At 39.4% G+C, this 26,897-nt stretch overlaps 1 protein-coding gene across 9 annotated transcripts in view; it reads left to right on the forward strand.

The window, feature by feature from the left end:
• Positions 1–26,897, forward strand: part of LOC309643036 (uncharacterized protein) — a gene marked incomplete at its 5' end in the record, with an annotated part of 739,057 nt that overhangs the window by 246,108 nt on the left and 466,052 nt on the right. Inside the window, one exon of one of the 9 annotated variants that reach the window (XR_014253491.1) lies at positions 17,020–17,059. The exons of the other annotated variants lie outside the window; for them this stretch is intronic. The remainder of the gene's footprint in view (positions 1–17,019; positions 17,060–26,897) is intronic. 9 annotated transcript variants of the gene reach the window in all.

Consider the following 26,897-nt stretch of genomic DNA (forward strand, 5'->3'; position numbering starts at 1 on the left):
GCTATTGTTTTCTTTGTTTCTATTTCATTTATTTCCGCTCTCATCTTTATGATTTCTTTCCTTCTGCTAACTTTGGGTTTTGTTTCTTCTCCATTCTCTAGTTTCTTTAGGTGTAAGGTTAGATTGTTTACTTGACATTTTTCTTGTTTCCTTAGGTAGGCTTGTATAGCTATAAACTTCCCTCTTAGAACTGCTTTTGTTGCATCCCATAGGTTTTGGGTAGTCGTGTTTTCATTGTCATTTGTCTCTAGTTATTTTTTGATTTCCTCTTTGATTTCTTCAGTGATCTCTTGGTTATTTAGTAACGTGTTGTTTAGCCTCCATGTGTTTGTGTTTTTTACGTTTTTTTCCCTGTAATTCGTTTCTAATCTCATAGCATTGTGGTCAGAAAAGATGCTTGATATGCTTTCAATTTTCTTAAATTTACTGAGGCTTGATTTGTGACCCAAGATGTGATCTATCCTGGAGAATGTTCCATGTGCACTTGAGAAGAAAGTGTAATCTGCTGTTTTTGGATGGAATGTCCCATAAAAATCAATTAAATCTATCTGGTCTATTGTGTCATTTAAAGCTTCTGTTTCCTTATTTATTTTCATTTTGGATGATCTGTCCATTGGTGTAAGTGAGGTGTTAAAGTCCCCCACTATTATTGTGTTACTGTTGATTTCCTCTTTTATAGCTGTTAGCAGTTGCCTTATGTATTGGGGTGCTCCTATGTTGGGTGCATATATATTTATAATTGTTATACCTTCTTCTTGGATTGATCCCTTGATCATTATGTAGTGTCCTTCCTTGTCTCTTGTAACATTCTTTATTTTAAAGTCTATTTTATCTGATATGAGTATAGCTACTCCAGCTTTCTTTTGATTTCCATTTGCATAGAATATCTTTTTCCATGCCCTCACTCTCAGTCTGTATGTGTCCCTAGGTCTAAAGTGGGTCTCTTGTAGACAGCATATATATGGGTCTTGTTTTTGTATCCATTCAGCAAGCCTGTGTCTTTTAGTTGGAGCATTTAATCCATTCACATTTAAGGTGATTGTCGATATGTATATTCCTATGACCATTTTCTTAATTGTTTTGGATTTGTTTTTGTAGGTCCTTTTCTTCTCTTGTGTTTCCCACTTAGAGAAGTTCCTTTAGCATTTGTTGTAGAGCTGGTTTGGTAGTGCTGAATTCTCTTAGCTTTTGCTTGTCTGTAAAGCTTATGATTTCTCCATGAAATCTAAATGAGATCCTTGCCGGGTAGAGTAATCTTGGTTGTAGGTTCTTCCCTTTCATCACTTTAAATATATCATGCCACTCCCTTCTGGCTTCTAGAGTTTCTGCTGATAAATCAGCTGTTAACCTTATGGGAGTTCCCTTGTATGTTATTTGTTGTTTTTCCCTTGCTGCTTTCAATAATTTTTCTTTGTCTTTAATTTTTGCCACTTTGATTACTATGTGTCTCGGCGTGTTCCTCCTTGGGTATATCCTGTATGGGACTCTCTGTTCTTCCTGGACTTGGGTGGCTATTTCCTTTCCCATGTTAGGGAAGTTTTCACCTATAATATCTTCAAATATTTTCTGTGGTCCTTTCTCTCTCTCTTCTCCTTCTGGGACCCCTATGATGCGAATGTTGTTGCATTTAATGTTGTCCCAGAGGTCTCTTAGGCTGTCTTCATTTCTTTTCATTCTTTTTTCTTTAGTCTGTTCTGCAGCAGTGAATTCCACCATTCTGTCTTCCAGGTCACTTATCCGTTCTTCTGCCCCAGTTATTCTGCTATTGATTCCTTCTAGTGTAGTTTTCATTTCAGTTATTGTATTGGTCATCTCTGTTTGTTTGTTCTTTAATTCTTCTAGGTCTTTGTTAATCATTTCTTGCATCTTCTCAATCTTTGCCTCCATTCTTATTCCGAGGTCCTGGATCATCTTCACTATCATTACTCTGAATTCTTTTTCTGTAAGGTTGCCTATCTCCACTTCATTTAGTTGTTTTTCTGGGGTTTTTTCTTGTTCCTTCATCTGGTATATAGCCCTCTGCCTTTTCATCTTGTCTATCTTTCTGTAAATGTGGTTTTTGTTCCACAGGCTGCAGGATTGTAGTTTTTCTTGCTTCTGCTGTCTGCCCTCTGGTGGTTGAGGCTATCTAAGAGGCTTGATGTGAGGCTCTGGTGGTGGGTAGAGCTGACTGTTGCTGTGGTAGTCAGAGCTCCGTAAAACTTCAATCCACTTGACTGTTGATGGGTGGGGCTGGGTTCCCTCCCTGTTGGTTGTTTTGCCTGAGGCAACCCAACACTGGAGCCTACCTGGGCTCTTTGCTGGGGCTAATGGCAGACTCTGGGAGGGCTCACGCCAAGGAGTACTTCCCAGAACCTCCACTGCCAGTGTCCTTGTCCCCACGGTGAAATAGAGCCAGCCCCCGCCTCTACAGGAGACCCTCCAACACTAGCAGGTAGGTCTGGTTCAGTCTCCCCCAGGGTCACTGCTCCTTCCCCCAGGTCCTGATGTGCACACTATTCCGTGTGTGCCCTCCAAGAGGTGGGTCTCTGTTTCCCCCAGTCCTGTTGAAGTCCTGCAACCAATTCCCACTAGGCTTCAAAGTGTGATTCTCTATGAATTCCTCCTCCCATTGCTGGACCCCCAGGTTGGGAAGCCTGACGTGGGGCTCAGAACCTTCACTCCAGTGGGTGGACTTCTGTGGTATAAGTGTTCGCCAGTCTGTGAGTCACCCACCCAGCAGTTATGGGATTTGATTTTACTCTGATTGCGCCCCTCCTACCGTCTCACTGTGGTTTCTCCTCTGTCCTTGGACGTGGGGTATCCTCCTTGGTGAAGTCCAGTGTCTTCCTGTTGATGATTGTCCAGCAGCCAGTTGTGATTCTGGTGTTCTCGCAAGAGGGAGTGAGAGCACGTCCTTCTACTCTGCCATCTTGGTTAATCTCCCCGGGTTTTTCTTTGTATCTTGACTTGATTTACTTTGAGCCGGATTCCTTCTTAATAGGTACCCCATCAGGCAACAGGTCCAGGTTCACAAGATCCTTCAAACTCATCATTCCAGTGTCAGAGTTCAACTGTGTCTCAACCAGTGTCCCTATATAGGACAAGAAAGGATTCTGATTGGTCCTCATTTGGAAAACTGCCTATGATGGGCTGCATTGTGTCCCCCTCTCCCCCAGATTGACATGTTAAAGTCCTAGCCCCCAGTACCTCATAATGTGACTGTATTTTGAGCTAGGGCCATTAAAGACATAATTAAATGAGATCATAGGTATATGCCTGTGTTGGTCGGGGTTCCCCAGAGAAAGAGAACCAGTAGGATGCACATATATAGAAAGAGATTTATTTTAAAAAATTGGTACATGTGGTTGTGGAGGCTTGGAAAATACAAAGGAGGGTGGCAGTCTGGAGACTCAGGAAGGAGTTGCAGTTTGAGGTCAAAGGCAGAGGGCTGGCAAACCAGGAAGAACAGTTGCTGCAGATGAAGTCCGCAGATTGTCTGCTGGCAGGACTCCCTCTTGTTTGAGGGAAGTTAACTTTTTGTTCTATGTAGGCATTTAACTGATTGGATGAGGTCCACCCACATTATAGAAGGTCAGTCTGCTTTACTTGAAGTTCATAGGTTTAAGTGTAAATTTCATCCAAAAGTACCCTCACAGAAAGATCCAGAATAATGTTTGATCAATATCTGGGCACTATGACCCAGCCAAGTTGATATATATAATTAACCATCACAGAGCTGTAATTCAATCTGACTGGTATCTTTATAAGAAGAGCAAATTTGGACATGCAAAGAGATACCAGAGATGTGTGCACACAAATCACATAAGGACACAGTGAGAAGGCAGCCATCTGTAAGCCAAGGAGAAAGCAAGCCTGCCAACCTCTTTTTTTTTTTTAATTTTATTTAATTTATTTTTTTATACAGCAGGTTCTTGTTAGTTATCCATTTTATACATATTAGTATATACATGTCAATCCCAATCTCCCAGTTCATCCCACCACCCCCCCCCAACTGCCACTTTCCCCCCTTGGTATCCATATGTTTGTTCTCTACATCTGCGTCTCTATTTCTGCCCTGCAAACTGGCTCATCTGTACCATTTTTCTAGGTTCCACATACATGCGTTAATATATGATATTTGTTTTTCTCTTTCTGACTTACTTCACTCTGTATGACAGTCTCTAGATCCATCCACGTCTCTACAAATGACCCAATTTCGTTCCTTTTTATGGCTAATATTCCATTGTATATATGTACCACATCTTCTTTATCCATTCTTCTGTCGATGGACATTTAGGTTGCTTCCATGACCTGGCTATTGTAAATAGTGCTGCAATGAACATTGGGGTGCATGTGTCTTTTTTTTTTTTTTAATTTATTTTATTATTTATTTTATTTTTGGCGGGCTTTTCTCTAGCTGCGGAGAGCAGGAGCCACTCTTCGCTGCGGTGCACGGGCCTCTCACTGTGGTGGCCTCTCCTGCTGTGGAGCACAGGCTCTAGGCGTGTGGGCCTCAGCAGTTGTGACACGTGGGCTCAGTAGCTGTGGCTTAGTGGGCTCCAGAGCGCAGGCTCACCATTTGTGGCGCACGGACCTAATTGCTCCGCGGCATGTGGGATCCTCCCGGACCAGGGCTCAAACCTGTGTGCCCTGCATTGGCAGGCGGATTCTTAACCACAGCGCCACCAAGGAAGCCCCCATTTGTCTTTTTGAATTATGGTTTTCTCTGGGAATATGCCCAGTAGTGGGATTGCTGGGTCATATGGTAATTCTATTTTTAGTTTTTTAAGGAACCTCCATACTGTTCTCCATAGTGGCTGTATCAATTTACATTCCACCAACAGTGCAAGAGGGTTCCCTTTTCTCCACACCCTCTCCAGCATTTGTTGTTTGTAGATTTTCTGATGATGCCCATTCTAACTGGTGTGAGGTGATACCTCATTGTAGTTTTGATTTGCATTTCTCTATTAGTGATGTTGAGCATCTTTTCATGGGCTTCATGGCCGTCTGTATGTCTTCTTTGGAGAAATGTCTATTTAGGTCTTCTGCCCATTTTTTGATAGGGTTTTTTGTTTTTTTAATATTGAGCTGCATGAGCTGTTTATATGTTTTGAAGATTAATCCTTTGTCCATTGATTCATTTGCAAATATTTTCTCCCATTCTGAGGGTTGTCTTTTCGTCTTGTTTGTAGTTTCCTTTGCTTTGCAAAAGCTTTGAAGTTTCATTAGGTCCCATTTGTTTATTTTTGTTTTTATTTCCATTACTCTAGGAGGTGGATCAAAAAAGATCTTGCTGTGATTTATGTCAAAGAGTGTTCTTCCTATGTTTTCCTCTAAGAGTTTTATAGTGTCTGGTCTTACATTTAGGCCTCTTATCCACTTTGAGTTTATTTTTGTGTGTGGTGTTAGGGAGTGTTCTAATTTCATTCTTTTACATGTAGCTGTCCAGTTTTCCCAGCACCACTTATTGAAGAGACTGTCTTTTCTCCATTTTATATCCTTGCGTCCTTTGTCATAGATTAGTTGACCGTAGGTGCGTAAGCCTGCCAGCATCTTAATCTTGGACTTCTTGCCTCCAAAAGTGTGAGGAAATAAATTTCTGATGTTTACCACCCAGTCTGTGATGTTTTGTTATGGCAGCTCTAGCAAACTAATCTACTGCCCAACAATAGACCAATCACTGAATAAAGCATAAGGGGTATGGGGCACTCTTACTGGCCAGGTTGAATCAGGTGCTCACCCCTGAAGCTGGAAAAGTAGGGGATGTATGATTGACAGTCCCAAAAGAATCAGAAAGATTAGAAGAGAAAAATTTCGAAAAATGTCCCCAAAACAATCGTTTCTGAACGAATGCTTCTCAGTTTGATAACAGTCTTCATTGGGATTGATCCTAGACAGCCACAGTAATAGAGGAGTAATAAGCATACCAAAGAAATGGAAAGATAAAGGGAGAGACAAAAATCAAAGCTTCTTATTGAAATACACATGCCAGGAGATGCTAAAGTTGTGTGCCAAGCCAAGAAATAAGAGACACACACATGTGAGTGATGTATAGTACCACTTGAGCTTTTAAAAGAAGAGACATATATAAATGTGCCTCACTAATGAGAGATAGTCCAAATATATATACACACACTATATGGCAGCAAGAGATGTCTTTCTTCTAAAGCACTGACTGCCAGCACTGAGACTGGGATTTCCAAGTCCTCGAGTAGAATCTTGAAATTAACATAGGTTCATTTGGGTTATACTCAAGCTTAGTGATCATTCTGCTCATTGCCAACTTATCTGTGTTCACATTTTAAAAAAGAGAGGTTCTGATTAGTACACTTGCTTCCATCTAATTCGCCCTAGTCCTGTTAGGAGGAATTTCATACATATAGACTCAGAGGTGGTTTGCTTTCGTCGTATCTGGCCCATGTATGGTTGCTTTCAGCTCACAACCAAGCCCTGGTCCAATCATATGTGATCAGAGTTGTAGAGATGGTTTTATTTTTACTCAGAACATGAAGCATACACCATAGCAAAACATCTAGGAAATAGAGTTGGTGCTACTTTCCTGAGGCGATTCCTCCACCATGAAATCAACACTGAATAGCTTAGAATCCACAGTTGATGATGAATGACCATTACAATAATAATGATGATGATCGTGATGGTGATGATGATGATAATGTGATAGTTTCACTAAAATTTCTTTCTAAGCCAATCTCTATTATAAGTGTTTTATTTTATTTACTCATTTAATCTCCAAAACTACCCTACCAAGAAAGTAATATTATTAACCAATTTGGTGAACATGGAAAATAAGCAGAGTTTAAATAGTTTGCCCAAGTCTTCAAAATTAGTAAATATTGAAGAAGGTAAAATAGTACTCTAATCAAAAGCCTAGTTCTAAAAGTGCTTTAGCTGTTGTGAATAGGCTCAATAGACCTTGATAATTTCTTTGTTGTTTTCCCCAAAATTACTTCAGAACTTGACCAAGGATCGTTTTTAGGAAGCATACCATTCTGAATTCAAGGAGGGATTACATCCTACAGAGAGAGGGAGTTGTCATGAGTCCCAGAACTGAAGGCTATGATTCCAAAGTGCTCCTGCTTCTGAGATTTTGCTGAGTGGCTTTCACCATTCACTTAAAATGGAACATTTCAAACTCAGACTGTAGTAACCACTAGCTTAACCATAAGGGTGATGAGTTTGGGATTTCCTTTTTCTTATGAAAGTGCTCACTTTCTCACTTTTGCTGGAGAAGTGTATAAGAACTCCACCCTCCTTACTCAGCATTCCAAATTGCTCATTTGGTGACACTGCATATGTATCTTTGAGAAGTTATAGCTTTTAAAAAATATAACTTCAAAGTTTTTGTTCTTCTGAAACCACGTTAAGAGACACACTTGAGCAACATCTCCCTTCAGGTGACAGAAGTTTCCACCAACATGTGTTTCCAAAACTATTGAAATCACTATCTCACTTCTTATTTCATAGCTAGGTTAATCACACAACAATAAATGTAATACCTCCAGATTATTATAGATAGTGTGTCAATGAGATCTGGCAATAACGATGCCATCCAATAAATCTGATGAATATGGTTAAGTTTCTTTATTATGCTAGCATCAAAAATGTTGGTTGACTGAAAAATGAGTTGTTTTCATAGGAGTCAGAAGGAGAATAGTTCAAGTTCTCATATGTCAATTAATAACAAATAGCAGGTATTATATATTGTCAAATAATCACAAATAGTTCTACACAACAGAGCTTGAGTACCCTGTGTGCTGCAGCTGAATAAATCACTAACCTTGACTATATCCTTGACTACTTGTTGAGTAAATAACTAATGAAGGGAGGAGGCTTCCACAGGGGTCTGTGAGGCTCTTGGAGATCAGTGTTCCTGGTCATTGAGCTTCATCTTTGCTCATTACATCTTCCTTTTTTGTGTGCGGACTCTGAGTAGAAGCTCCAGCTCCTTCGGTTCCATCGCAACCACTGGCTGTTTCTGAGCAGGGTCCTTCCTTTCCTGAACCTCCTGTGGAACACAAAGGGTTCTCATAGATTCTCTTATCTCCCAGTTCCTAATGTCAGCACAGTAACTACGGAGAGTTTCAAAGATTTTTGCTCTGTTAGTTACCATGCGAATCCGATGGGGATTAAAATGGGGCCGGTTTCACCAGCTCACCATACACACCAAAACATATTTGCTTCTCGGCAGTGGAAATAGGCACTTACAGATGAAGGGACTAAGAGCAAGAAAGACTGTGGGCTTGCAACAAGTGAGCTGTTCCCTCTACACTAAGTACATTACTTAGGCGCATAAAGAGCTTTCTTCTGCTTCCTAATGGCACTGGCAGTCTCCATGCATTGCAGTCCCTGGAGGCCTCAGCAACTGGAGTATATGGACACTGCCATTAAGGTAACAGCTTCAACCAGCTTCAGTCTCTCCATTCAAGTTTCAAAATTTGGTACAGCTTTGATCAGTCGTCTCCCCCTAGGAGGTGGCCAGACGTCACGGTCAAGTTGCAAGGACACTGCACATCATTACTTCAGGTCCACCTCTGTGGCTGGGGCTGTTCTCAAAGAAGGGCAGTTGTGAACTTGGAATAAACCTGACTGATTGGTATTCGCTACAACATGCATTCCTATTGATCCTATACAAATGATTCTCTCCAGTTTAAATGGAAAAGCCTGAGGGCCAGCTGGGACCTGGGCGTCTGGCTCCCTCAGTGATGACAGCTGGGCAGGGTCTGGGGACCTGGCCCTGAGGGTGCCGCCAGCTGATATCTGCCTCCTCGGCTGGGCCTGGGCACTGGCGGGGGGAGCCAGACTAGGTGCTGGACCAAAGCTCCCGGGCTGGGTGACCAGCCCGTGCAGGGACCCCCGCCTCTTAGTCAGGGCCTGGACCTCAGAGGGCGAAAGTTGAGCCTTGGGACCTTGCCTTTTCTTGTCAGAACAGAGAATACCACTTGTTTTGGTGGAGGTCTACAGGAACATTGTGACCTGACCTCCAGAACAAAGGATCTGACACCAAGAAATTTGTAACAAACCAACCACACCCCTCCCTCACATTTCCTGTAAAAGGGCTTTGCTGAAAGCTTTCAGGGAGTTCGGAGTTTTTAAGTAATGAGCCACCCGTCTCCTTGCAGGGCCCTGAAATAAACCTTTCTCTCCTCCAAACTCCGAAGTTTCAGTATTGTTTAGCCTCACTGCGTGCTGGGCACAGGGACTTGCGTTTGATAACATTGCCTCAAATCACTCAACCAGAGAGTAGCAGAGCTAGGATTAAAATTCTGTCTTGCTGTGAATTCAGTGCAGTTAAATACCTCTCTATGTCGGATGAATGCATTCATAGACTGTCACTGACTCAAGGTTGCTGCAAATTCTTTGAATTTCTTTCATTTTGGTGTTGGGTTTTATGTGTCCTTCCCTTGAATCTGGGTGGAGTCTGTGACTGCTTTGACTAATAACTTACTAACATGTACTCGCCTTTAACATGTACTTAACATGCATTTAACACAATCTTTTCTTTTTTAATCTTAATCTCTCAAAAAAGAATTATACTTTTCTCCATCCTTCTTTCAGCCTTCAATGGAAGACCCAAATGCAAAGCAGGACTAGTAGCTGGCTGTTGTAAGCAACTACATTTCACACTTAGTTGCTAAATCATTCAAGCAGGAGTCATTTGTCTAACATACATATACTTGAATAAATTAGTTTTTTGTGAAGAATGTGGTAGATTTATTGGCTAGTGGTTACTAATAACTTATCACACTCTCATTTGTTTGAAATTTAATTTAACAACAATCCATAATTAGATTAAATAAAAGTGTCTTTATCTAGTACTAATGCACTGGAGGAAGTATAATTACAGCTCATTGCCGTATCATAAAAAACATTATGGTGATTCCAATTGCCCGGTGGTGGCTGGTTTATTTCAAAATGGGCATAATATAGACCATTCAATAACATTTTCATTTACAAATATAAGTTTTAAAATGGTCAAACCATTAGGAGAAACTGGCCAAAGGACACACAGGATTTCTCTGTATTATTACTTACAATTGCTTGTGAATTTATAATTATCTCAAAAAAATGTTTCAGAAGTATGGTTGACATTCTCCATTGCTATACACATTACTCCCCTCCCCTAGGTTTTTCTGCTTCTGTGAGATGAATAGAAAAAAATAATAGTTTCATAAATGTGTTGATTTGAAAGAGTCTTTGGTTTTTTCCTGAGATCTTGACTAAATTCCAACATCTTAGGAACCACTATATCTTCACAGGACATCTCTGAAATGCTCCAGTACTCAAAGGAAAATATAGTATCTGTTACTATAAAACTCAGGGGCAGAGATATATTTTGATTTGATATAATGGGTAGTTTCAGTGGTGTTTCTGCCTTAGGGCCAGTGGGTTGGGTTTTGCTCATGTGGCCCAGAAAATAGAAGAGTGCAGTATAGCCTAGTGGTTAAGTATGTAGGCTCTTAGAGTCAGGCTGTTGACTTGGAACCTTGGTCCTGCAACTTCCTATCTATGTGACCATAGGCACATTTCTTAATGCTCTTTTGCCCCTGTTATCTTATTTTAAAATAGAATTAGTAATAGCACTCACTGCTTAGAATTCCTGAGCGAATTGAATCACAGAATACATATGCCTGACATTCAATGAGCTCTCAGTGTTAGGGGTACTGTGGTTATGACTCTGCTACCTCAAAATATTTAGCCAAGAGAAACAGCTGAAATTAGATGCTTTCTACCTTCAAGCTCTGTTATATCTAATTCCTAAGTCAGTCCTGACCAGGTCGTGGGGATTCATCAGCAGTCTCTGCCCTCCAGGTCATAGAGTGAACTGCCTGCTGTAGATCTGGAATTAATTGCGCCTATTTTGTAGTCTGGATCCCTGAGTACCCAAGTTGCAACCTTCTCAAACCCAGTTTGTAACTATGTTGATTCAACCTTTGCTTCTTGGTCTGTACCTGGATTTTCTTTGCCCTATACCTGGTTTCCTGTTGAAAACAAATTTTGTCCCTGGATCCCTGACCCTCTACCCTGACCTTACCATCCTCTTTTATGGAAGTGAATACTGTCCCTTAATTGCCAGCCACAGGATGGCATATTGATGCAAACAGACCAATTACTCAGAGCTGTAGCACTTCTGACCACCTGTATTAGAGCACTATGAACATGCTTGGCAAGCAGCAGAGGGGCCACTTAAAGAAATATGTTTTATAATCTGGGATGTGTGTGGTACCATGCAGAGAGGGGCTAGATGATCCTATGGAGCCAGGCCCAGAGCAAATTGTAATCACCTGGTCCAGCAGATCACCCTTGATCACCCAGAAAAAAACATCACTTTGACCCTCAACCCACCTCCCTAGGACTGAAAGAACTCTCTGATCAGATATCCCCTATATTTCTGGTTCAGATGAATAGTGGTATAAATTGATGATTTTTGTGTGTGATTGAGGAAGGAAAGCACAGGGTCTGATATTCCTAGGATTTCCCTGGGGTTTTTCCCCGTGGGGAATTTTTCAGTTTTTGGTAGAGTTAGTTTGAAGAGAGGATAGGGGCTTGGGAGTTTGGGGGTCGGCAAAAGAAGAGACCTTGTTAGAGATAATTAAACCATATTATTAGCACAGTTGAAATGCTTCAATAAATCTATACAAACCCCAAAGTACGGAGCCAGACACATACTGTTCAGGAAATGTAAGCAAGTATTAATTTTATTATTCATAATTTGTTAGCTGATTTAAATGTCATAAAGGGTCACTCTTATCCCTCCAAAATATCTGGGATATTTTGGAGTGAAAATAAAATCAGACAAATCTCCAAGGGGAGGAATTTGGAATAATGTATCAATAAAATCACCAAGAATATTAGAAATAAGAATATTAGTGTAGAAATAAAGTCATCCTTTTGTTGCAGGAAGGGGGACCCCTTCCAGGGCCTGAGAGTGGGCTCTTGTCTAACACTCGGAAATGAATTGTACGAGGAGACACACGTGCTGACAAAGCAAGAGACTTTATTGTGAAGGGGTGCCCGGGCGGAGAGCAGCAGGGTAAGGGAACCCAGGAGAACTGCTCTGACACGTGGCTCACAGTCTTGGGATTTATGGTAATGGCGTTAGTTTCTGGGTTGTCTCTGGCCAATCACTGTGACTCAGGGCCCTTCCTGGTGGCGTGCAGATCACTCAGCCAAGATGGATTCCAGTGAGAGGGGTTCTGGGAGTATGGTAGGCCATATGGACTGGCGTCTCCTCTCTCCTTTTGACCTTTCCCTAATTCTTCCAATTGGTGGTAGCTTGTTAGTTCTGTGTTCCTTACCAGGACCTCCTGTTAGATAACTCATGCAAGTGGCTACAATCTAGCCTGGCCAGGGCCGGTGGTTTCAGTCAGTGGTTCCCCTAACACTTTCAAAACATGCTCTGGCTTTAAACTCAGATACAATTAAGTAGAAGAGAACTTGAATTCCTATATGTATTCATCCAAAAGTTAACACGATCTGGTAAAGCCCTTTGCAACTTTTAGGGCTTCAATACTGTATCAATTCCTTCTTGCTAAATGGAAATTGAAGAGCTTGTAAACATCTCCCAATTGGAGTCAAGCAGGAGTCATCTGTCAGCGGTTTCAGAACTCAGAGTAGGGTCAATCAGTTGACTCAGTTGAGAAGGGCAAGCATTAAATTTGTATTTTTCAAAATTTTGATACATTTACTTTCACTTTTTTCCTGCTTAACACCTCTATTTTTGTTCATTCCTTGTCCACAAAGATAAAGTTCTTACATAGAATTTAAAAAAATTCTGTTCAAATGAAAACCATCTGTGAAAGCACATTGATGGGAATGTACCTAAACAAGCATATACTTTCTAATTAGCTCTTTTCTGTTGCTCACAGTGCATAATTAAAGCTCATTGAGGCAATTCAAATGAAGAACTGTCTTCTTTATTTCTTAAAGTATCATTTAAAGTGGTTTTGAAATTGACATTATCCTAATTACCTTTTCTTAGAAATGAGCTTATGAGCTTTCATCATGAGAGAGGAGAAATTGAGATCAGCCTGGTGGTTGATGCAGGTTTGCTGTTGCACTTTCCTTTGCTTTTGTTTGCTTTTGACCCTCAGACTTATTACTTGACCTTTACTTTGTACCAAAGCCCTGGCTTCCAGCGTGTGTGTGTGTGTGTGTGTGTGTGTGTGTGTGTGTGTGTGTGTGTGTGTGTGTGTGTGTGTGTTTTTAGCATTATGTGTGGGGAAGAGGTGAACGTGAGTGGTTACTGAAGTTGAATCTGGAGCCCCTTCTCCAGATACTGGAATCAGCTCTTGTTGCAATATTTAAGAACCAGTAATTGGTTGCTTAGGTTATTTCAACTTCATTTTTGTACTTGAAAAATCCATGCCAAGGGAATTCCCTGGGTCCAGTGGCTAGGACTCCACGCTTCCATTTCAGGGGGCATGTGTTCGATCCCTGGTCAGGGAACTAAGATCCCGCATGCCACAGCATGACAATAAATAAATAAATAAATAAATAAATAAATGAATGAATGAATGAATGAATGAAGGAAGGAAGGAAGGAAGGAAGGAAAGGAAGAAAGGAAGAGAGAGAGAGAGAGAGAAAGAAAAGAAAGAAAGAAAGAAGGGAAGAAGGAAAGAAGGAAAGAAAGAAAGAAAAGAAAGAAAGAAAAAGACTATGATGTTTCCATCTGTCCATAGCACGGTGTTGGAGGAGAGGTGCTTGGCATCTCCACAGCCACCTGCATTGTCCCTTTGAAGCTGTTCTGGGAATTGGATGGGAAGAGGTGTTGACAGATTTTCAGGTAAAAACAAGAAGTGCATGCTGAGTTGTCTGGATCCTTGCCTAGCTTTCTCTTTCTGAAATCTGGATGATATATGACCACTAATGCATTGAAGAAAAATACGTTAAATTAATAAATTAAATAAACAAAAATAAGTGAATGTGGTAAAAACAGCTACATTCTAATCAGCTTTTTAAACTGGCATAATTAATAAATAGACAAAAATGTGGAGCACGGAGGCTAAATGCTTTCTATATCCTGTCCAGTAACCACAGACTTTCTCTTCATGCTGAATGCTATAATTTATAAATGTGCCTCCTTGCTCATTAATCATTAATCATAGCTGTCTTTGACTATTCTGATCTTCAAAGGACAGAGTTGACATTTTAATGTAGCACCTGGGCATCTCTATTAATTCCTTTCTATATTATTTAACTGGAATAGCATTCCTGAGAAAATGGAGCATGTGTTTGCTTAGCCCTTTAAGTAACAGTTGTTATTAGCCCTTCCTTTAGCTCTCACCTTTATTCAGCCATTGAGAAAGGGAAAAGTATTTCATAAATAAAGGCAAACAAATAAAATAGAAGGCTACATTTATCCCAATAGGGTAACCTGAGAAAGGAAGCAGTTCATTTAAAATCAATCTGGTTTTAAAACTTTCTTTAGAATTGAGAATTTTGAAAATTTAGGGAATTAAATTTCCTGAACTTTTTGGGTATAATACAAATTTCAACCCTTTCCTGTGGGGAGGAATAAAAAATGATGAGGAATGGCTTTAGGGAGACTGGTGTGTGTGTGGGGGGGAAAGTATCTGCACCAAGGGTGCTGGATTGTTGGTTTGAAACCTTGAGACCTTACTGGGTGAAATCTGAAACTGGCCTCCTTACACAGAGGGCAAGGAGAATCCAAGAAAGAGGCAGACCACCCCAGACTGGTAGGTGGCAGGTTTAATAAGCAAGGGAACTTACATACAAGGCTTGTCTTTGGCAGCCACAAAATGGGTAGATCTCTGCCCCGCCTGCCAGAATCTCAAAAGTTCAAATAGAGGCCTTAACTAGGTTCAGTCATGTATACCATCCAGATGGTCTCAACAACACGTTGCTCTCTCAGGGCTGTGTCCTTGAAAATGGTTCCCACTGTGGGAACGGTGGGCAGGCTGTACATTCCAAAGGCAGAAGAGGAGGTAAGGAATCTTGAACTGCCTGGGTCCAGCTTGCTGGTCAACTAATATGCACATCGTCTCAATGACCATCTCCAACATGAGTGCCTTTGTGTGCATAAGAAGTTGACTTCATTGATGCAATGTTATGTTTATGTGAGCAAATAGAGGAGGATTTAAGTCAGAATCAAGTCATAGACGCATAGAAACTGGAAATTGCTGAAACTCTTGAAGCAGGTGATTGAAGTCCAGGGTTAGCATAGCCTGCCTTCCCTCCCTCCCTCCCTTCTTTTCTTTCTTTTCTTTTCTTTCCTTTCTTTTCCTTTCCTTTCCTTTCTTTTCTTTTCTTCCCTTTCCTTCCCTTCCTTTTTCCTTTTTCCCCTCTTCTCCCTCCCTCCCTCCCTCTCCTTCCTCCTTCCCTCCCTCCCTTCCTTCCTTCCTCCACTCTGCCTTCCTTCCTTCCCTCCCTCCCTCCCACTTTCTCTTTCTTTCTTCCTTTCTCTTTCTCTCTCTCCCTTCCTTCCTTCCTTCCTTCCTTCCTTCCTTCCTTCTTCTTTCTTTCTTTCTTTCTTTCTTTCTTCTTTCTTTCTTTCTTTCTTTCTTTCTTTCTTTCTTTTTCTTTCTTTCTTTCTCTCTCTCTCTCTCCCTCTTTCTCTCTCCCTTTCTTCCTTCCTTTCTTTCTTTCTTTCTTTCTTTCTTTCTTTCTTTCTTTCTTTCTTTCTTTCTTTCTTTCTTTCTTTCTTTCTTTCTTTCTTCCTCCCTTCCTTCCTTCCTTCCTTCCTTCCCTCCTTCCTTCCCTCCTTTCTGTCTTTCTTTCTTTCTTTCTTACTTTCTTTCTTTCTTTTTTTCCCCAGCTTTATTGAGGCATAGTTAACAAATAAAAATGGTATGCGTTTAAGGTATACAATGCAATGATTTGATATATATGTATATATATACACTGTAAAATCATGATCATAATCAAGTTACTTAACATATCCTTCACCTCACCTAGTTATCATTTAGCATAGCCTTCCAAAGATCCTGATTACTCGTTCTGACACACTATAGTAGACTCACAGGGGAAGGTATTATTGGAATAATTTGAGGACTGTCAGGACATTGGATTAATTGACATCTCAAGGATTTTTTTATGACTTTGAGATTAGTTAAATTATTATATACCATATTTACTAAATGTTACATATACTTCATGTTATAAAGAACACATGCAAACTTCTCCAGATAGAATTAGAGACTTTTTTCATAAACAATAGATTATAAATCCTGGCACAGTTCTACCCTGGATTTGGGGAAACGCATGCACTTTTATGGAAACAAACGGTATGACTATAATGATTTTCTAATTTCTCATCATTTTTTATATTCCCCATCACAAAATGAAAATCAGGTACATCTTTTTGTAAACATTATGTGTTTTGATCCCTTTGAATTTGAAAAGGGTTTGTCTTATTTTTTTTTCTCAGTCCACTTCTGCTGCAACTAACATTACACCAAAAAGGCTCTAGCTCTCGTATACCAAAACCATGTCTTTCTCTCTGGACAGTGAGGGCCAGTTCTCCACTTTGATTCTGAAAATGATGCAGAGACTGCTTCAGAAGCAGGGTATGCATCTCTAACCTTAGGTGGAAAATAGACTGATATTTATGAGGCAGTAGCTCCCAAGTTTCATTTTGAAAACCAGCATTTTTAGTTTTGGTTAGATAAAGGATTTTAAAAACTATATTGTCCAGGATTCAAGAAAGTGGATTGACAAAGGCTGTATTTGATTGTACCATGAGCAGAAAAGAGAAGACACCAGGGAAGGTCATCAAGTAACAGAAATGGGGGAAGCTGGGTTAGAAAGCAAAAACAGTGTCCTGTTGGCTGCAGGTGTGGGGAGAGATTCCAGGAACAGAGAAGGCTGTTTATGTGTGAGGCTGATCCAGGGGAAGGGCCTAGATAGCAAACTGATCATATCTTTTTTTTTTTAATGTTTTTATGTTATATTGGACGAAGTTGATTTACAATGTTCTGTCAGTTTCAGGTGTACAGCAAAGTGATTCAGTTAAACATACACATATATTATTCTTTTTCAAATTCTTTTCCCATTTAGGTTATTACAGAATACTGAGCAGAGTTCCCTGTGCTATACAGTAAGTCCTTGGTGGTTATCTATTTTAACTTTAGTAGTGTGTACATGTCAGTCCCGAACTCCCAATTTGTCCCTCACCCCTACCTTTCCCCCCGGTAGCCACAGAAAGTCTGTTTCTGTTTTGTAAATAAGTTCATTTGTATAATTTTTTTAGATTCCACATATAAGAGATATCATATGATATTTCTCTTTCTCTGCCTGACTTACTTCACTTAGTATGATAATCTCCACATCCATCTATGCGGCTGCAAATGGCATTATTTCATTCTTTTTAATGGCTGAGTAGTATTCGATTGTATATATGTACCACATCTTCTTTATCCATTCATCTGTCAATGGACATTTAGGTTGCTTCCATGTCTTGGCTATTGTAAACAGCACTGCAGTGAACATTGGAGTACATGTATCCTTTCGAACCATGATTTTCTTTGGATATATGCCCAGGAGTGGGATTGCTGGATCATATGGCAACTCTATTTTTAGTTTCTTAAGGAACCTCTATACTGTTCTCTGTAGTGGCTGTACCAATTTACTTTCCCACCAACAGTGTAGGAGGGTTCCCTTTTCTCCACACCCTCTCCGGCATTTATTATTTGTAGACTTCTTGATGATGGCCACCCTGAACACACCCAATCTCGTCTGATCATATCATATTGTAAACAACAAGATTCTTTCTGCCTTTTATTTGGATCCCTTCTAGAATCAAAAGTCTAGAAAAAGTCAGGTATAAAGGGGACATCAAGAATATCCTTGCCATACTTCACAAGAACATGGCTTATACCAATCTTGTTTCTAAGTACTCTACAAGAATTTGTGAAGTTTTTATTATATGTTCTGTACAGAACCTGAAGATCTATCTCAAAAACTTTACCACAACCCTGTGAGGTATGTACTATTATTACTCCATTTTAAAGGTAAGGACATTGAGGCTTAAAGAATTTAAGTAACATAAACAAAGTCTCATTATTCAAAATGGTAGTGATGGAGTTTGAATCTAGGTCCGTAAGACCAGAAAGCTCTTAATGATTGTTCTGAATTGCTAGGACACTATTGGTGTGAAACGATTTATTTGTAGGTAATTGAAATTAAATAAGTACCATTTACATTTTAAAATGAGATTTTGTTGAGAAGAGTAATAGCATTCAAATGCTATATGGTATGCAATTTTTAATTTGTGTCTTTTTCTTGTCACCAAGTGCCCATACAATTAACCAAGAATTATTGAGGTAGCTTTGCAATTTAGAGATGTGTGTTGGCAAATAATTGTATGAGAGCCTGTGGTAAAAGTCGGCAGTTTTTAAGCAGAAAGGAAAAGATTTAGAAAGAAAACTCTATTATAAAATCATCAACTTCTTGCTTAAGGTAAAAATCTTACAACATGCTGGAAAAATATATTACAAATGAGTGCAAACCATCATCTATATTTTTGCTCTTGTGTTTATGCCTGAGGCCTTTTTATTTAATCATTGTTTTATTAATGGACTTGAACCAATGAACAAGCTGGTGAAAGCTGCAGTACCTGTGGTATAAAGTATATTTTCTGAAGAATGACTTTTATTTTTCACATCCAGGTGTAATACATCACGGAAGTCAATTTAGCATGAGTAGCATTAATATACGGTTGAGGGCTAGGAAATTTTTCAGAGACCTAAGCACAGCCAAATCAATCCATATTGGAAGAAGAAATTCACCAGAGAAAAGAGCTCTTCTCCATTGTATATTTGGTTGTACTATTATGTCCAAAGTTCTATTCTCAAAGGATTATGTTATAGGGAGAATTAGTCTGTCATTTACATAATATGTAATAGGCTGTGCATTCAAGATCAGGAAATAGTTTATCTTATTAATGCTATAATGGTTTGGCTTTGAAGCTTCTAAAAAGACAGATACTATGGCCCCGGAGTGAAGTCTGTTACTGAAGATAGGAATATAGAGAAATTGGATTCATTTTTTTAAATCTCCTATAGAGCTGGTGCATACAGAGCAAGTGTTCAGTAACTAGTGAAAGCAGGAGAGAATGGAAAGTGAAGATGAGGAAAGTATATGATGCATAGTGCCAGGAGTTAGAACTCATATGCGTGATCTACATCTCTAGAGCAATTATTTTACATCAGGATTTGATATGTGAAATGGCTATATTTCAGGATTCATACTTTGTTCTGCTACATGTATAGCCAACATAATTTTTATCTGGATGGGATTTTTGAGGATCACCCACTTTAGTCCCCATATTTTGCAGATGAGAAAAAAAAGTTTCAAAGAAGTTAATTATGTGAAGTCACCCTTTAGATAATAGAAGAACCGGAATTAGAATACAGATTTTCTGAAATTCCCTTCAGTAAACAGATGATTTTTTCCCCCATTACAGATCTTCCTGCTTTCCAAAAGTTCACATAACGCCACTTCACTCTTATGAAGACATACTTTAGTACCTGTTTTCACTAACTGAAATAAATCCGAAGAGGATTTTCACTTTTACCAAAAAAGCCATTACTGTACTAATGCAGATCTTTTGTAAAAGCAAAGTGGTAAAACTGGAATTTTCAGAAAATAGGGTATACTCTTCACTTTACTCCATTTCTGCTTTTGAAAAGTTTCACAGGAATGCTGTGTTTTCCGATAGCATGGAAAACCTGTAAGTTGAGCCTATGGCTAGAGATTAATAGAATCGAATAAAATAGAATTTACTTTTTTTCCAATTTTATTGATAAAATGTGAAAGGACAAGCAACAGAGTGGGAGAAAGTATTTACTCATCATACACATGATAAGGTACTTGAATCCAGAATATGTAAAGAACACTTAAAACTCAATGATGCTGGGCATATACCCTGAGAAAACCATAATTCAAAAAGAGTCATGTACCAAAATGTTCATTGCAGCTCTATTTACAATAGCCAGGACATGGAAGCAACCTAAGTGTCCATCATCGGATGAATGGGTATAGAAGATGTGGCACATATATACAATGGAATATTACTCAGCCATAAAAAGAAATGAAATTGAGTTATTTGTAGTGAGGTGGATGGAGTTAGAATCTGTCATACAGAGTGAAGTAAGTCAGAAAGAGAAAAACAAATACAGTATGCTAACACATATATATGGAATCTAAAGGAAAAAAAAAAGGTCATGAAGAACTTAGTGGCGAGACGGGAATAAAGACACAGACCTACTAGAGAATGGATTTGAGGATATGGGGAGGGGGAAGGGTAAGATGTGACAAAGTGAGAGAGTGGCATGGACATATATACACTACCAAACGTAAAATAGATAGCTAGTGGGAAGCAACTGCATAGCACAGGGAGATCAGCTCTGTGCTTTGTGACCATCTAGAGGGGTGGGATAGGGAGGGTGGCAGGGAGGGAGATGCAAGAGGGAAGAGATATGGGGACATATGTATATATATAACTGATTCACTTTGTTATAAAGCAGAAACTAACACACCATTGTAAAGCAATTATACTCCAATAAAGATGTTAAAAAACCCCACAAAACTCAATGATGAAAAGACACAGAACTCAATTTAAAAATGGGCAATGGATTTGAATAGACATACCTTCATATAAGATATACAAATGGTCAAAAAGCTCGTGAGAAGATGCTCAATATTGTTAGTCATTAGGGAAATGGAAATAAAAGCCACAAATACCACTTCACACCTACAAGGATGGCTAAAATAGAAAAATGACAGACAGTAAAAAGTGTTGACAAGGATATAAAGATATTTAAACTCATATATTTCTGGTGGGATTCTAAAATGGTACAGACATTTTGGAAAACAGTTTGTCAGTTCCTTAAAATATTAAATATAAAGTTTTCGTATAACCCAGCAATCCCACTCTTTAGTATATATCCAAGATAAGTATAAACATATGTCCACACAAACACTTGTACAGAAATGTTCATAGAAGTATTGTTCCAAATAGCAAAAAAATATATAAATAACCCAAATGTCCATGAACTGATGAATAGATAAATAAAATGTGGAATGTCATCCAGCCATTATAAGGAATGCGGTACTGGTACAGTCTACAACATGGATGAAACTTGAAACATTATGCTAAGTGGAAAAAGCCACACAAAAGGCCATATTTTGTATGATTCTGTGGAACATAAATGAAGACCACCCAAATGAGAGCAAACTAAGGTGATTTATTCAGAGTTGGCTATAGCAAGGGAGTCAGCCACCAGCACTTGCGTTTGGCAGAGACTCAAAGGCAGGCAGAAGGGTGGAAAAGAAGGGTGGCTTCAAGTATGCCCTCTTTGGTTGCTGTTGACATGGGGAAGTTGTAGGGTGGGCCAACTAGTAGCAGGGCATCCTTAGTAATTGATTGATTAGGGGTGGCTTTCTCCAGGTGGCCCTAATTTGGAAACGGGGGCAAAAATTAGAAAAGTGTAAGTCATTAATCAAATCCTGGTCATTTGGGGTCTATTGTTACAAGGGTTTATTATCTAACTTCCTGGACTGGTTATTTTAAGATAATAGGTTGACTTCCAGGCCTAATTAATTACTACAGGTTGTGGGTCAGAGTTCTATTTTTATATGTAATCTGTCCACTGTTTTTTTTTGAGTGCTCAGTCTCTAAGTTCATTATATGAAATGTACAGAATAGGTAAACACATAAAGATGGAAAATACATTAGTAATTGTCTGGAACTGGAGGTGTAGGATGGAGAGTGTTAATTTAATGAGTATAAAGTTTCTTTTCAGGTTGATGAAAGTGTTCTAAAATTAGGTTATGGTGATTTTTTGCACAACTCTGTAAATATACTAAAAACTACTGAATTGTACACTTTATATGGGTATACTTTTTGTTACTGTATACATCAATGAAGCTTTAAAAATAGCTCACTGATACTCATGTTTATTTGAAATGATAACATTTTGAATGTAGCTGTTTAAATGCCTTTAAAATTATTTTCAGTTTCCTTTAATTTTTCTTAATCTATTAGAAATTTTAAAATGACATATATGGCTAACATTTAATTATTGGTCTAATAGGAAGTCAGATATTTAAAAAGTGATTGCAAATGTAAAGAATGCTATGGCAGGTTCTTTGAGGTTATTCTTTTTGCTTTTTGTAAACATAGATGAGGAAAATGAAATTCCTAAGAATTTGTTAGGAAGATGCAGGAGCTACAACCTGTAACTTTTTGTTCCTGATTTAAATTCGTCTTTTCTATTTCACAGCTACCTTCATTGTAGATAAAGAAATAGGGGCTTTTATCAGTTATTAGCAACTTCAAAGGTTTTTGACCACATTGAGAATCTGATAAAAGCCGTGGACACTCTTCTCAGGGGGAAAAAAATTAACACACTTATGAACCATGGTGAAATCTGTTGTTTTGCCTATATAATATTTATTCATACTTCTGGTAAGAGTAGGTGGACTTTTTTGGGGGGTGATATCCTTCCCCCACTCATAGTCCTTGGGACTTGGGGTGTGGGGTAAGGGATTCTCACCCTTTCTAGTCACAGTGATTCATTCATGAATGAATGCTTTACTTTAATTGGCCCAAACTGGAGACTTTAGGAAGGTGAAGCCCCCTCTTTTGCTGGACTCAAAGCAGGAAAAGTCTAAGATAGAAGATTTTGAGGACTATTGCATGGAGACAGGAGACCTGAGAGATGGAAAATAACAGAAAATCTTTAATATCACTTCAGCCTCTGGATGCAGCCCTGCCTTAAACTAATTTGTCATGTGGGGAAGTCAATACATTTATTTTTTTGGCTAAGGTGATTTGAGATGGATTCTTTGACATTTACAGCAGAGAGAAACCTGGTTGTTACCCACTGTAAACACAAGGGGGTTTTATGGATATCACCAGGCACATCCACAGGTCCCATCTTACAGATCCATGAACTATAGAATAGGTAAGCTGGGAGGGTTGCTTTGTGGGCTTTGAACAGTGGGTAATTAATCAACTTAAATTATATATATAATGTGTATATATTTTTTGTGAATCATCCTGTGTGCTTGTTTGGGGAGGGTGATATTTATGAACTGAAAGCCCTGTATCTTCTCTTTTCCTGTGATCACCAATCACATCCAATAATTAGTTGGGTGGTTTTCAATTTTGATTTTATCAAAACCACCCATGCATTTATAATGTGATAATCCTTGGACCATATTTTGAAAATGCTGAAATAGAAATGTGTAGTTTTGATTTTCCCCAATGCCGTCCCTCCAACCTCAGCCCCGGTATAACCTCAGAGCCAGTATTAGAGTTTGTATATCCAATTAAATTATAGATACAAGAAAGTGACTTCTGGGATTTGATTTGCATAGGGTTCTCTGTGAATAGTATTGGGAATTTTGAGGAAGATTTGGGTCTGTGGTTAAGTTTGTCATCTGAGTTTGGAAACTGAGAATATGTGTGTAATTCTTCTCTCCTACCCCATGAGTCAGGGAAAATGGCCTTCTGTGGCATGAGAGCTCACCTAAACCAAAGTGGATTCATGGGAATCTGTCTGCCTTGGGGGACAGGAAAGGGCATCTGATAGACAGGGGGCAGAGCACCTGTGAGTTCAAAGACCAGTTGCAGCATAACAGCCATTACTAGTGGGTTTGCACCAGGGCTATACTTCAGCTGCTTTCTGGAAGCAAGTACACTGGACCTGTCCAGATTCAGAGGGGCCTAATAGTTTTTTAAAGGTGTTGTGTAGGGAGGGAGAGAAACACTCAGGACTTCATAGGACAGTCACTGGAAGTAACCAATGAAGGGAGCTGCTGCTACAGCTGCTTGGAGTAAGGACTAGAAAGTTACAATTATAATCTTGTGGGAGCAGTTGCTGGGAATGATCACAGATATTTATTAAGTACTTTCTGTGTGCAAGACTTTCGCTAACTCTGAGAGGACTGCCAAAGAAGCTAAGGTATGACTCCTGCTATAGGAGATCTTGCAATCTGGAAGGAGACTGAGCAAGATTAACTGTCTTACCTATCCAATGGGGATAACAATATCTGTCTGACAGGGATTCTTGTGAAAAATAAATATTGTATTCTTTTATAATATAAAACACTTAGTCCTGAAACATGATAAAAAATCTCAAATAACTATGTGGTTGATGATGACTCTCATCTCCTCATGAATCAAAAGATATAGAATAATATGCATGCTCTTGGTAGGTAAAGAGTTGGACAATCATGATGCAGATGTGTGGTTCAGTTGCAATGAAGGAAGACAGAGCCACCACCTTGAGTTCACTGGGAGTAGTGTCTTTGTTTTCTGTGGATTACCCCAACTAGAACTTAGGAGTGATGCCTCCTTCATCCACTTCCAAGTATTGTCTCAATTCAAACAAGTGTGTGTGAGTGTGTGTGTGTGCGTGTTTATCATTCATCCAAGAGATTATAATTGCTTACTTGGCAAGTTTCCCAAATGTGACTGAGATCGAAATACATGACTTATACGATCCATTTTCCTTGGTAACTGACACTTATTGAGTCCTCATTCTGTGCCCGGTGCTGCATTAGGGATACTTCATTTCATGTTCTGTCTTCATAAACAAGGCAACATAGGTACTATTATTATACCGATTTTACAGATGAGGTGAATGAGGCTGACTTTCCTGATCAGATAGCTAATAATTAGTAGAGTTGGGATTTCATTGTAGCCATGACTATTTTGGAGGCCACATTCTTAACCACTATACCTTTGTGATTCCTTGATGGATGGTCTGAGGTTCTCAGAGCATTAGGATTATTGATTCCAGTCCAAGCATTAGCTCTTACCTCTTGGGAGACTCCTGGTGGTTATGGAATAACAGAAGTGCTTTTCGTTGGCAAGATTTTGTGGTACCCTGATTAAACTTGACTCCCATTCCTTGAAACACAAGGAAGGTCCACCCACACCTGCCACTAGCCCCTGCCAGGTACCAATTATTATCTGCTTAGTTAATCCCAGAAAAAATAAATATTTCATTGTTTTTTTAAAATAATTAATTAATTAATTAATAATTTTTTGGCTGTGTTGGGTCTTCATTGCTGTGCACTGGTTTTCTCTAGTTGGGGTGAGTGGAGGCTACTCTCATTACGGTGCGCAGGCTTCTCATTGTGGTGGCTTTTCTTTGTTGTGGAGCACAGGCTCTAGGCACGTGGGCTGCAGTAGTTGTGGCTCGCGGGCTCTAGAGTGCAGGCTCAGTAGTTGTGGCACACAGACTTAGTTGCTCCGTGGCATGTGGGATCTTCCCGGACCAGGGCTCGAACCCGTATCCCCTGCATTGGCAGGCAGATTCTTAACTGCTGCGCCACCAGGGAAGTCCCCAAATATTTCATTGTTAACCTTCACTATCAAAAGCTTTCAGCTTACTCTCTGCCCCCAGAATCCTGTGGGTCATCTATATGTGAATCAATTGAGGAATTAAGTAATTAGTTAAAATATAGATCTCTAGGTCCCACTCCTGAAAATTCTGAAGCAAGTGGTCTTGTTGGTGCCACAAGCATCTTCTTTTATAAGTGCTCCCAGCATTTCTTACTCATGTTTTTTGGATCATGATAATGATTATTGCTGTATATAGATGAATTTGTCAGAAAATATGGTCTCTGTACTTAAAATTAGAGTTGTATTAAAATATACAGAATATTAATATGAGCAGATATAAATGATCAAGTTTAACATAAATCTTAATGTGTATAAATTTAAGTATGTTTATTCCTTTTATGATATTAGCCATATGCTCTCTTCTAGTTATAGATATCTAACTTGCCTACTGAGAACACTTCATCTTTTTCCAAGCATTTTCATATCTCAGTCTTATTATTTGAAATTCAAGGGATGGAAATGAGAACGCATATCATCCCCCCATTTTACAGCTGAGGAAACTGAGGTTAAGCAAGGTTAGATGGCCTTTCTAGGTTAATTAGGTTTGTAACTATTGATCTTGGCTCTGTTTATGCCAGACACTGCCTTAAATTGCAATCAGAATTACCTCAAGAAGACAGAGACCTCTTTAAAGACCATTCTTTAACTCCCAGGACAGAGGGCATCTATAATGTCTTGGATTAAGGAAGGTGTCATTTAAAGGCAGCTTGGGTATCAGACCCACCATGACACCATATCCAGAGAAATCCTTCTGCCAGTAGCACACACTGCTTTTGATGTCCCCAGCTCTGTCTTTGATGTTTCTGTCAAGTCCTAGCCAGAAGATAAGGAAGAGAGAATGAAGACATCTCAGATATCCTTTAGCCCAAACCACTCATTTATTCACAAACACAGAGCCCAAGTGGCAGTACATGTTCTGTCTGTAGCAGCTCAATGAGTTAGTGACAGAGCCAGTGCCAGGGTGTCTGTCTCCTGAGGCTCCATAATGGGGTAGATGAGCCCTGGGATGGGAATCAAATAGACTAGGCTTTGAAATTTACCTCTGCCCTTCACTGCCCTTTACTGGCTTTGTGACCTTGGGCAAGTCACTTAATGTCTCTGAGCCTCAGGCTCTTCATCTGTGAAATGGGGATAAGAAACAAACCCCACAGACCAGTTTTTCAAATTACTGATATCATTTTAAGGCATCTGGCCTTATTCAGGGTAGGTTCTCAGTGAATGATGGTTTTCTTCCTTGCCCAGTTTCCCTTATGGTTCAAAGCTCATTTTTCAGGTCAAGTCCAGCACCACATAACTTGCTCTATAACCATTACTATGTATATGGTTTCTTAGATACTGCCACATTTGTAAAGCAATATCCTACTATTCATGAATGCAAATCAAGGCTCCAGGGAAGCAGCCTTTTGACACTGCAAATTTAGATCTGGTTATTAACAGCAATTTCTCTGTCTCTGGATTATACAATAACCCCTGTGGGATGAACTCCTGCAGAGTCACCAGCACCCCTGGATTGTAA

The sequence above is a fragment of the Balaenoptera physalus genome (genome assembly GCF_965194825.1).
Source record: "Balaenoptera physalus genome assembly, chromosome: 14".
Taxonomy (NCBI): domain Eukaryota; kingdom Metazoa; phylum Chordata; class Mammalia; order Artiodactyla; family Balaenopteridae; genus Balaenoptera; species Balaenoptera physalus.